Source organism: Pleurodeles waltl, chromosome 12 (genome assembly GCF_031143425.1).
Source record: "Pleurodeles waltl isolate 20211129_DDA chromosome 12, aPleWal1.hap1.20221129, whole genome shotgun sequence".
In the NCBI taxonomy this organism is placed as follows: domain Eukaryota; kingdom Metazoa; phylum Chordata; class Amphibia; order Caudata; family Salamandridae; genus Pleurodeles; species Pleurodeles waltl.
This window is the reverse complement of record NC_090451.1, coordinates 122021854-122030630: the sequence shown is the minus strand read 5'-3', so window position 1 is coordinate 122030630 and position 8777 is coordinate 122021854.

Sequence of the window (8777 nt, the reverse complement as noted above, 5' to 3'; positions counted from 1 at the left end):
GCCACCATGAACTCCATCCACTCCGGTGCCCCCTCGGACCCCTGCCCACACTTCATCTTCAACAAAGCCGATGACATCATCGCCCCGCATCTCCAGACCATCAGCAACAGTTTGTTTGCTGCTGCCACCTTCCCCGAGAGCTGGAGACACGCAGAAGTCAACGCCCTACTAAAGAAACCTACGGTGGACCCCAGCAACCTGAAGAACTTCCTCCCCATCTCGCTCCTCCCCTTCCCTGACAAAGTCATAGAGAAGACCGTCAACAAGCAACTTACCAACTTCCTTGAAGACAACAACCTACTCGACCCCTCTCAGTCCGGATTCCGAGCCAATCACAGAACAGAAACCGCCCTCATCTCGGTCACAGACGACATCAGAACACTGATGGACAACGGAGAAACAGTCGCCCTCATCCTCCTCGACCTCTCGGCTGCCTTCAACACCGTCTGCCACCGAACCCTAAAATCCCGCCTCCGCTCCACTGAGATCCAAGGACAGGCCCTGGACTGGATCACCTCCTTCCTCTCCAACCACTCCCAAAGAGTCTACCTCCCACCTTTCCGCTCAGACCCCACCGAGATCATCTGCGGCGTCCCGCAAGGCTCCTCGCTCAGCCCGACTCTCTTCAATGTCTACATTAGCCCCCTTGCCGACGTCGTATGCAAGCACAACATCAACATCACCTCCTACGCCGACGACACTCAGCTGATACTTTCCCTCACCAAGGACCCCACCAGCGCCAAGATCAATCTGCAAGATGGAATGAAAGACGTCGCAGAATGGATGAAGCTCAGCCGTCTGAAACTGAACTCAGACAAAATGGAAGTCCTCATCCTCGGAAACACCCCATCCACCTGGGACGACTCCTAGTGGCCCACGGCCCTTGGCACTGCACCAACCCCCTCAGACCACGCACCCAACCTCGGATTCATCCTGGACCCACTTCTCACCATGACCAAACAAGTCAACGCTGTATCATCCTCCTGCTTCCTCTCCCTCCGCATGCTCCGAAAGATCTTCCGTTGGATCCCCGCCGACACCAGAAAGACCGTGACCCACGCCCTTGTCACGAGCCGCCTGGACTACGGCAACACCCTATACGCAGGAACCACCGCTAAACTCCAGAAACGTCTGCAGCGAATTCAAAACGCCTCCGCCCGCCTCGTCCTCGACATACCTCGCAACAGCCACATCTCCGCCCACCTGAGACACCTGCACTGGCTTCCTGTCAACAAAAGGATCACCTTCCGACTCCTCACCCACGCACACAAAGCCCTCCACAACAAGGGACCCGAATACCTCAACCGTCGCCTCAGTTTCTACACGCCCACCCGTCAACTTCACTCCGCCAACCTCGCTCTCGCCGCCGTCCCTCGCATCCGCCGCACCACGGCAGGTGGAAAATCCTTCTTCTACCTGGCGGCCAAGACAGGGAATTCCCTCCCCACCAACCTCAGGACCACCCAGGACCACCTCGCATTCCGGAGGCAACTCAAGACCTGGCTCTTCGAGCAGCAGTAACCCCATCCCCCTAGCGCCTTGAGACCCTCACGGGTGAGTAGCGCGCTTTATAAATGTTTGTGATTTGATTTGATTTGAGTAAGTGTGAAAGGGGAATGGGAAAAAAGTCACCTTCAGGAAAAAATTATCACCCATTATTATTTTTATGCCACCAACATTGTAAATTGATGACGACACAAACACACGTGCCAGCATAATATATTTAAACAATATAAACACCCACTCTTACTATCTGCCACCACTAGACATGATGAGTCACACGAACCATCTCAATTCTCAACTTTGAAAAAAGTATCCCTTATATCAACCTTTGTGGCATATATAGAGCATTACTTTCCTGTTCCAGTCAAGCACAGTGGTACATTGCTGATCCTCTTTGATTCAGAAAATGAAACATACATTGGCCAGTAAGTTGTAATTCAAATATCTGGGGCAGTCCTGGTATGGGACAAAAGAAAGGATAGGCACAGATTGGAGACAGGCATTCTCTCTCAAATCTCCTTGAAGTGATTTTGGTGGGTTTGGAGATTTCTTCAATGCACACTGGTCCAACTACAATTCAGCCATACATGTGCCTAAAACAGTTGCAGTTCATTAGTCATCTCGACAGAAACAAACAATATACATATATAAGGTTCCCAAAGCTAGCTACTTTTTTTCTCAAAGCTGTTCATAGTAGAATGTAGAAAGCTCTATGGTGCCCCAGGTCTAGTCAGGGAAGAGGAGTTCATCCTCAAACTCAGGTGGTTCCCCCAGAAGTTGGTCAGCTAACACACTACCATGACCTGAGTCCAACCAATCATCACCCTCATCCACCTCCTGTTGTACTTCAGGTATGCTGTAATTTGGTGGTATAACGTGCTGATTAATTTTGATCACTGTCAAATTCTCGATATTTTGGGACGAGAGACTGGTCCTTCTCACTGTCACATCTGCACCAGCTGCATTGAACACACACTTAGCAGACACACTGGCTAAAGGGCAAGTCAGATACTTTATTGCCAGCCTGCTGAGCACAGGTCATTGGCACCTTTTCCCATACCAATACACCAATGGGTTTTCATCCAGATAGACCTCCGTTGGGTCATTCTGGTAGGCCTGGACCTTCCGCTCAATAGTCATTGGTGCTCCACTATGCTCAAACTATTTTGCCTTTGCCTCTGCAGTGGACTTAACCCTGTCCTTAGAAAACAATCAAATGCAGATTTTGGGGCTGGTGCTCATGTTCCTGTTGTTGTCGCTGTTGATTTTGGCTGCTGTGAGCCAACAGCACTGTCCGCAGGATCTATGGAAGTTGTAGGCTGTACCAAAGAATGTCTGCCCATGAGCGGGCCTCTAATTTCCAGCCATTCTTTTTCTAGGTCTCTGGCTTGCTCAGCAATCCTTGTTTTGTAGGTTGAAACATCCCCATCTGAAAAGGGAATGAAAGTGGCCTGTAACTGGTTGTACCGTGGGTCAAGAATTGTGGCACAGATGTAATGTTTGGATGACTCAATGTCTCTTTGAAGCCTTGTATTGATGGATAAGCGAAGGATTAAACTCTCTACCAACTTCTGTGCATCTGTTTTTTCATTCACAGCTGTGTACGTTTCAAACTCCTCCTTTAGCTGTTTCTGCTGCATATGCACCAATGGAATAGCTTGACCCATGGTACAGTCCTCCTTGGTGACTTCCAGTGTGAAAATTTCAAAGGGAAGCAGCATCTCTGTCAGGCATTTGACCAGGCCCCATTGGTCCATCTCAATGCTCATGCCTTTTACAGTTGCATCCCCTCTTTGCATGACATATTCATAGATTGGTGTGTACTGCTCAAACAAACAGACATTGTAACATTTATTCCAACATGTTGACACCTCCTGTATGAGGGCTTCAACTAACATTCTATTATCACGCTGGATAATCCTCAACAGCTTGCGGACTTTAAAAGAATGGCTAAAATGAGTGCAGATTCTTCTGCATATTGACAGTAAGTTACTGACTTGAGGTTCTTTTTGAGGAAGTCATGTACACTTATTTTTTTCGCAGTGCGCAAAACCCAGACCCTGAAATAGCCTCCATCTGACATAGCCTTAACTATATTACTGACATTGTCCATGGCAACAAATCCATTGTTAAGCCCTCTGGGGTGCAGCCATTCAAAGACCTTGTCCTTAAAGTCATCCAAGATCTTTGCAGCTGTATGTGATTTCTCCATAGCAAACATAGCTACTGTTGCATGCTTCCAAGCACCATTAAAGATTTCAGATGTGTCAGCACCTGCAGATATCATTTCTGTAACCGCCACAAAAGAAACCCAGTGTGCAGTGATGCACATGTAATCAGTGGCTTGGCAGCTGGTCTGCACATCTGTTGTCAGGTGGATAGTCTAGACAGCACTATGATGCAAAGCTTGTCCAACCAGTTCCAGCACATTGTGATATATAGCGCTGGAACAGCAACTCTGGAGAAATAGGTCTAGCTGGGAACCTTCCATTTTGGGCAGATAGCCACCACAAATTCTAGAAAACCCACTTCTTCCACAAAAGAAAAAGGGAGGAGGTCCAACGCTAACATTTTAGCAAGCTACCCGTTGTACAAAGTTGCCATTGGGTGGTTGCGTTCATTCTGCCCCTCCTGCCTAAACATGGTAGTAATAGTAGCCTGGATTTTTTTCTTTGCTGATGCCACTGATGCAGGCGACTGAAGGTGGTGGTGGGCTCAATGTGTGTCTCAGGGAGGCTGCCACTGTAGGTTCTTGCCTTGGTGTTTCAAACTGATTCTGAGTCTTCCTTTACCATTGCAATGTTGCTTATGTGGGTGACGATACTACTGCACTGCCAGGGACAGGGCCGAATTGTGTAACAAAAACGTCACTCTCTTCTTCACCTTCCACCATGATCGGACTAGATTCCCTACTATCAACACCTTCACTAACACCACTTGCAGGCTTTTCCTTTTGGCTGCTAAGGTGCGCCTCCCAGCGGATTGCGTGTTGTTTTTCAAATGGGTTGTTTGGCCTCTGGTTCCATAGTTTGTACAAAGCTTACCACGACTAACACTTAGGTGGTCATTACGACCCTGGCGGATTACTTCCGCCAGGGCCGCGGGACGCGGTGGCACCGCCGACAGGCCGGCGGTGCCCCGCGGGGCATTCTGACCGCGGCGGCTTAGCCGTGGTCAGAGAAGGGAAACCGGCGGTCTCCCGCCGGTTTCCCGCTGCCCCCAAGGAATCCTCCAAGCCAAGGCTTGGGGATTCCGACTCCCCCTCCCGCCATCCAGTTCCTGGCGGTTCTCCCGCCGGGAACCGGATGGCGGGAGGGGGAGTCGCGGGGCCCCTGGGGGCCCCTGCAGTGCCCATGCCAATGGCATGGGCACTGCAGGGGCCCCCGTAAGAGGGCCCACTAGTATTTCACTGTCTGCATAGCAGACAGTGAAATACGCGACGGGTGCAGTAGCACCCGTCGCACCTTCCCACTCCGCCGGCTCGATTACGAGCCGGCTTTATGGTGGGAAGGTCGTTTTCCCCTGGGCTGGCGGGCGGCCTTTCGGCGGCCGCCCGCCAGCCCAGGGGAAAAGTCAAAATACCCGCCGCGGTCTTGCGACCGCGGTACGGTATTTTGACGGCGAGACTTTGGCGGGCGGCCTCCGCCGCCCCCCAAGGTCCGAATGAGGGCCTTACTCTGTAAATGAAGCATATGGCAATGTTTGGTTCCTTTTCACTACCTGTCAAGAAGTCCCAAACTGGGGAGGTCAACTTCTAACACTGGTGCCACTGCCAATGACTGAGGAAGTGACGGTAGGTGGATGTTGTTTTGATGACGTTTGCCTCTCTTCAGTGCCTTCTTCTACTGAGGTGGGTGTGGATGTAGGTCTCACCCAGGGCCTTGTAAATATGGAAGCTGGTGTAGATGGTGGTATCGCTGCCACATCTCTCGGAGCTGGTTGAGAAGATGGGGTGATGTTTTACTCCTCTTTGGCTGGGCTAACATCCATGATGACTGACTCGTTGTCAGACTTGTCATCCTTCTCTTCTTCTTCCATAACTCTAAGGCTTTCAGGAACCATCCTTTTCACTCCTTGCCTCTCCTGGCGTGTCTCAGACTGAGGTGGCATCCAAATAGAGTCTTGATAATTAGACAGGGGGCTTGAGGAAGAAGATGGTGGAGATCTGGAAGACACCGGATCTTGTGAAAGAGGGGCTTCTTCGACTTCCTCAACATCCTGTGCTCCTACTTCTAGAGAAAATGCTATTGCTGACTGCGACTGTTGTTGTTCACTGGCTTGAGTGTCCGACTATGATTGGGTACTACTTTGAGAAAGAGATAAGTCCAATTCAGTGTCACTGCTCGTTGGCATTCCTGTGATTAGAGAGGCTTTTTCTGCGCCAGATATAGGACGCCATGGAGCCCGAACTACAGTTGTTACCCATGCTAGTCTACCTCCTCATCTACCAGGAGTACCAACGGCAGTGGCGACGACCACAGTGAGTACTGCACCTAGGAGAAAGGGGATGTGGGGGAGGAAAATGAGAGTGACACACACACGCAACACGCCACCCCCCCACCCCCGACCTCACTCACATCACCATACACACAAACACATGCATCAACATTACATTTACACCCCGTAACCCCCTGGAAGAATACAAGGACAAAAGGAATAGAGTCAAATCAGTGATATTTTAGAATTAGTCAGATATAAGTAAGCACAGTGTTTACAAAAATATACAATATGTACATAAGGTGGTACATTGTCCACTCAAAATGTCCGTGGGCCACTGGGCCAAAACTCAGAGGCTAAGCCCACACTTGACTCCTGCTTCAATACGGAGAGAACTCTGCAGGGGCATCAGGTCAAAAACACACAGGCACCTTAGGGGGAGGGTGAAGGGGGTGCACCTCAGCCGGAAGATGGAACAACGCCACTGCTCCTGGAGGGGGCTCCATGCCCACAGCGATGTCCTGGGGAGTGCAAGGCCACAGTCTCTCAAGTGGGTGGCTTGCCCACTGCTTGGTCCTGTGGAGAGCAAAGCCACAGTCTCTCTAGTGAGTGGTTTCCCCACTGCTTGGTCCTGGGGAGTGCAAAGCCACAGTCTCTCTAATGGGTGGTTTGCCCACTGCTTGATCCTGGGGAGTGCAAAGCCACAGTCTCTCTAGTGGGTGGTTTTCCACTGCTTGGTCCTGGGAAGTGCAAAGCCACAGACTCTCTGGTGGGTGGTTTGCCCACTGCATGGTCCTTGGGAGTGCAAAGCCACAGTCTCTCAAGTGTATGGCTTCTTCCTCTGGTCCTGGAGGGGGCTTTGTGCCCAGTGTGCCTCATCCTGCAAAGGATAGGGTGAGTGGATGCCTTCTTCCACTGGTTCTGGAGGGTCTTTCTGCCCAGTGTGCTTCATCCTGCCAAGGATTGGGTGGGTGGATGCCTTCTTCCACTGGTTCTGGGGGGGCTTTCTGCCCAGTGTGATTCATCCTGCCAAGGATTGGGTGAGTGGATGCCTTCTTCCACTGGTCTTGGAGGGGGCCTTCTGCCCAGTGTGCTTCATCCTGCCAAGGATTGGGTGAGTGGATGCATATCTCCACTGGTTCTAGAGGGGGCTTTGGGCCCAGTGTACTTCATCCTGCCAAGGATTGGGTGAGTTGATGCATATCTCCACTGGTCCTGGAGGGGGCTTTGTGCCCAGTGTGCTTCATCCTGCCAAGGATAGGGTGAGTGGATGCATATCTCCACTGGTTCTGGAGGGGACTTAGTGGCCAATGATGCAGCACTTGGGGTGTGGCAGTTCACAGTCCCTCACCTGGGTGTCTGAGGCATTAGATTTGCAGGGACCAGGTTGCATGATAGTCCATAGAGGCAGGGCTAGACTCCATCCGGTGACGGCTATGGCTGCAAACTGGTGGTAGTGCCGGGGCTGGTGGGGGTGCTGCCAGTGCTGGATGGAGGCTCCAGCCCTTCTCCTGCAGCCTCGGTCGGCTGCCCACTGGGGCTGCTGCTGCTGACAGTAGTGGTGCTTGCATCTGTGCAGGTGGAGGTCCAGGTGGTGGGGCTTGCGGCGGTGCTAGTGGCTACCTGCAGTGCTGGCAGCGGTGCAGATGACGGTGCTGGTGGTTGTGCTGGTACACACCAGGCCTTCACCTGCAGCCTCAGACGCATGAAGTGCCTTGGCTGGTGTTTTCTGCCCCTTCCTCACCTTGGCAGATAGTGGTGTGACCTTGGGCCTGGCAGCTGGAGTCTTTGAGGTGGCCTTGCTGGGTGGTTGTGGCTCCTTCTCCTTGCTGGATCCTGTCCCCCACTTCACCTTACCAGGTGGCGGAATGGTTTTGGCCTTGGCAGGGGTTGGTGGCACACTGGCTGGGCTGACAGGTGCCCCCTTTGAGCCTTTGATAGCTACAGGAACCACAGCAGACGATTATTTGGTGGCTGAGGTGCTGAGCTGGGCTCTGGCTACCCTGGCCCGAGGGGAAGGACGGGGGGAGGGGTAGGGAACAGGTCAATGTTTGCTAGGAAAAGCTTGTTAGGGACACTGGGGCTGGAAGAAGGAGATGGTTTGGGAGTGGAGGAAGATGGAGTGGTTGTAGGAGGTGTCTGTCTGCTCAGTTTGGATGCAGGTGCATGGGCTGGATGCTGTTGTGAGGTGGATGGCTGTGGGGTGGGTGGGGGCTTGCGTTTGTGTACTTTGGGAAGAGGGGTCACAGACACACTGGGAGAGGAGACTGGGACATGTGCATGGATGTGGGGGTGGTGACTGCCAGTGAGGGGTGTGTTGTGATGGGCGTGCCGGTGATGGAGGTAGTGGATGAGGATGTAGTGCTTGCAGGTGTGAGTGGAGACACCACTGGGAGGGAGGTGGACAAGGAGGAGGAGGGGGACACTTTGGAGGCAGTGGATGTTGGTGTGTCTGCATGGGGATGGTGCTTGTGTGAGAGCCTGTGAGATGAAGTATGGTGCTTGTGTTTGTCTGAGCCACTTTTGTGTGGTGATTTGGGTGAATGCTGGTCTGAAGGTGTGCTTGGGATAGGTTGAGGTTGTGGGGATTAAGACTGGGTAGAGGAAGTTGGAGGAGGGAACCTAGAGACAGGGACAATGGCTGCCATCAGGACAGAGCCTGAAATGCACTCTCTGTTGGGCCACCACGCCAGAGTGAATGGCCTCCAGGTATGCATTTGTTTGACACCCTGGATGGCATTCAGTATGGTTGACTGCCCAACAGTGAGGGATCTCAGGATGTCAATAGCCTCCTCACTGAGGGCAGCAGGGCTGACTGGGGCAGGGCATGAGGTGCC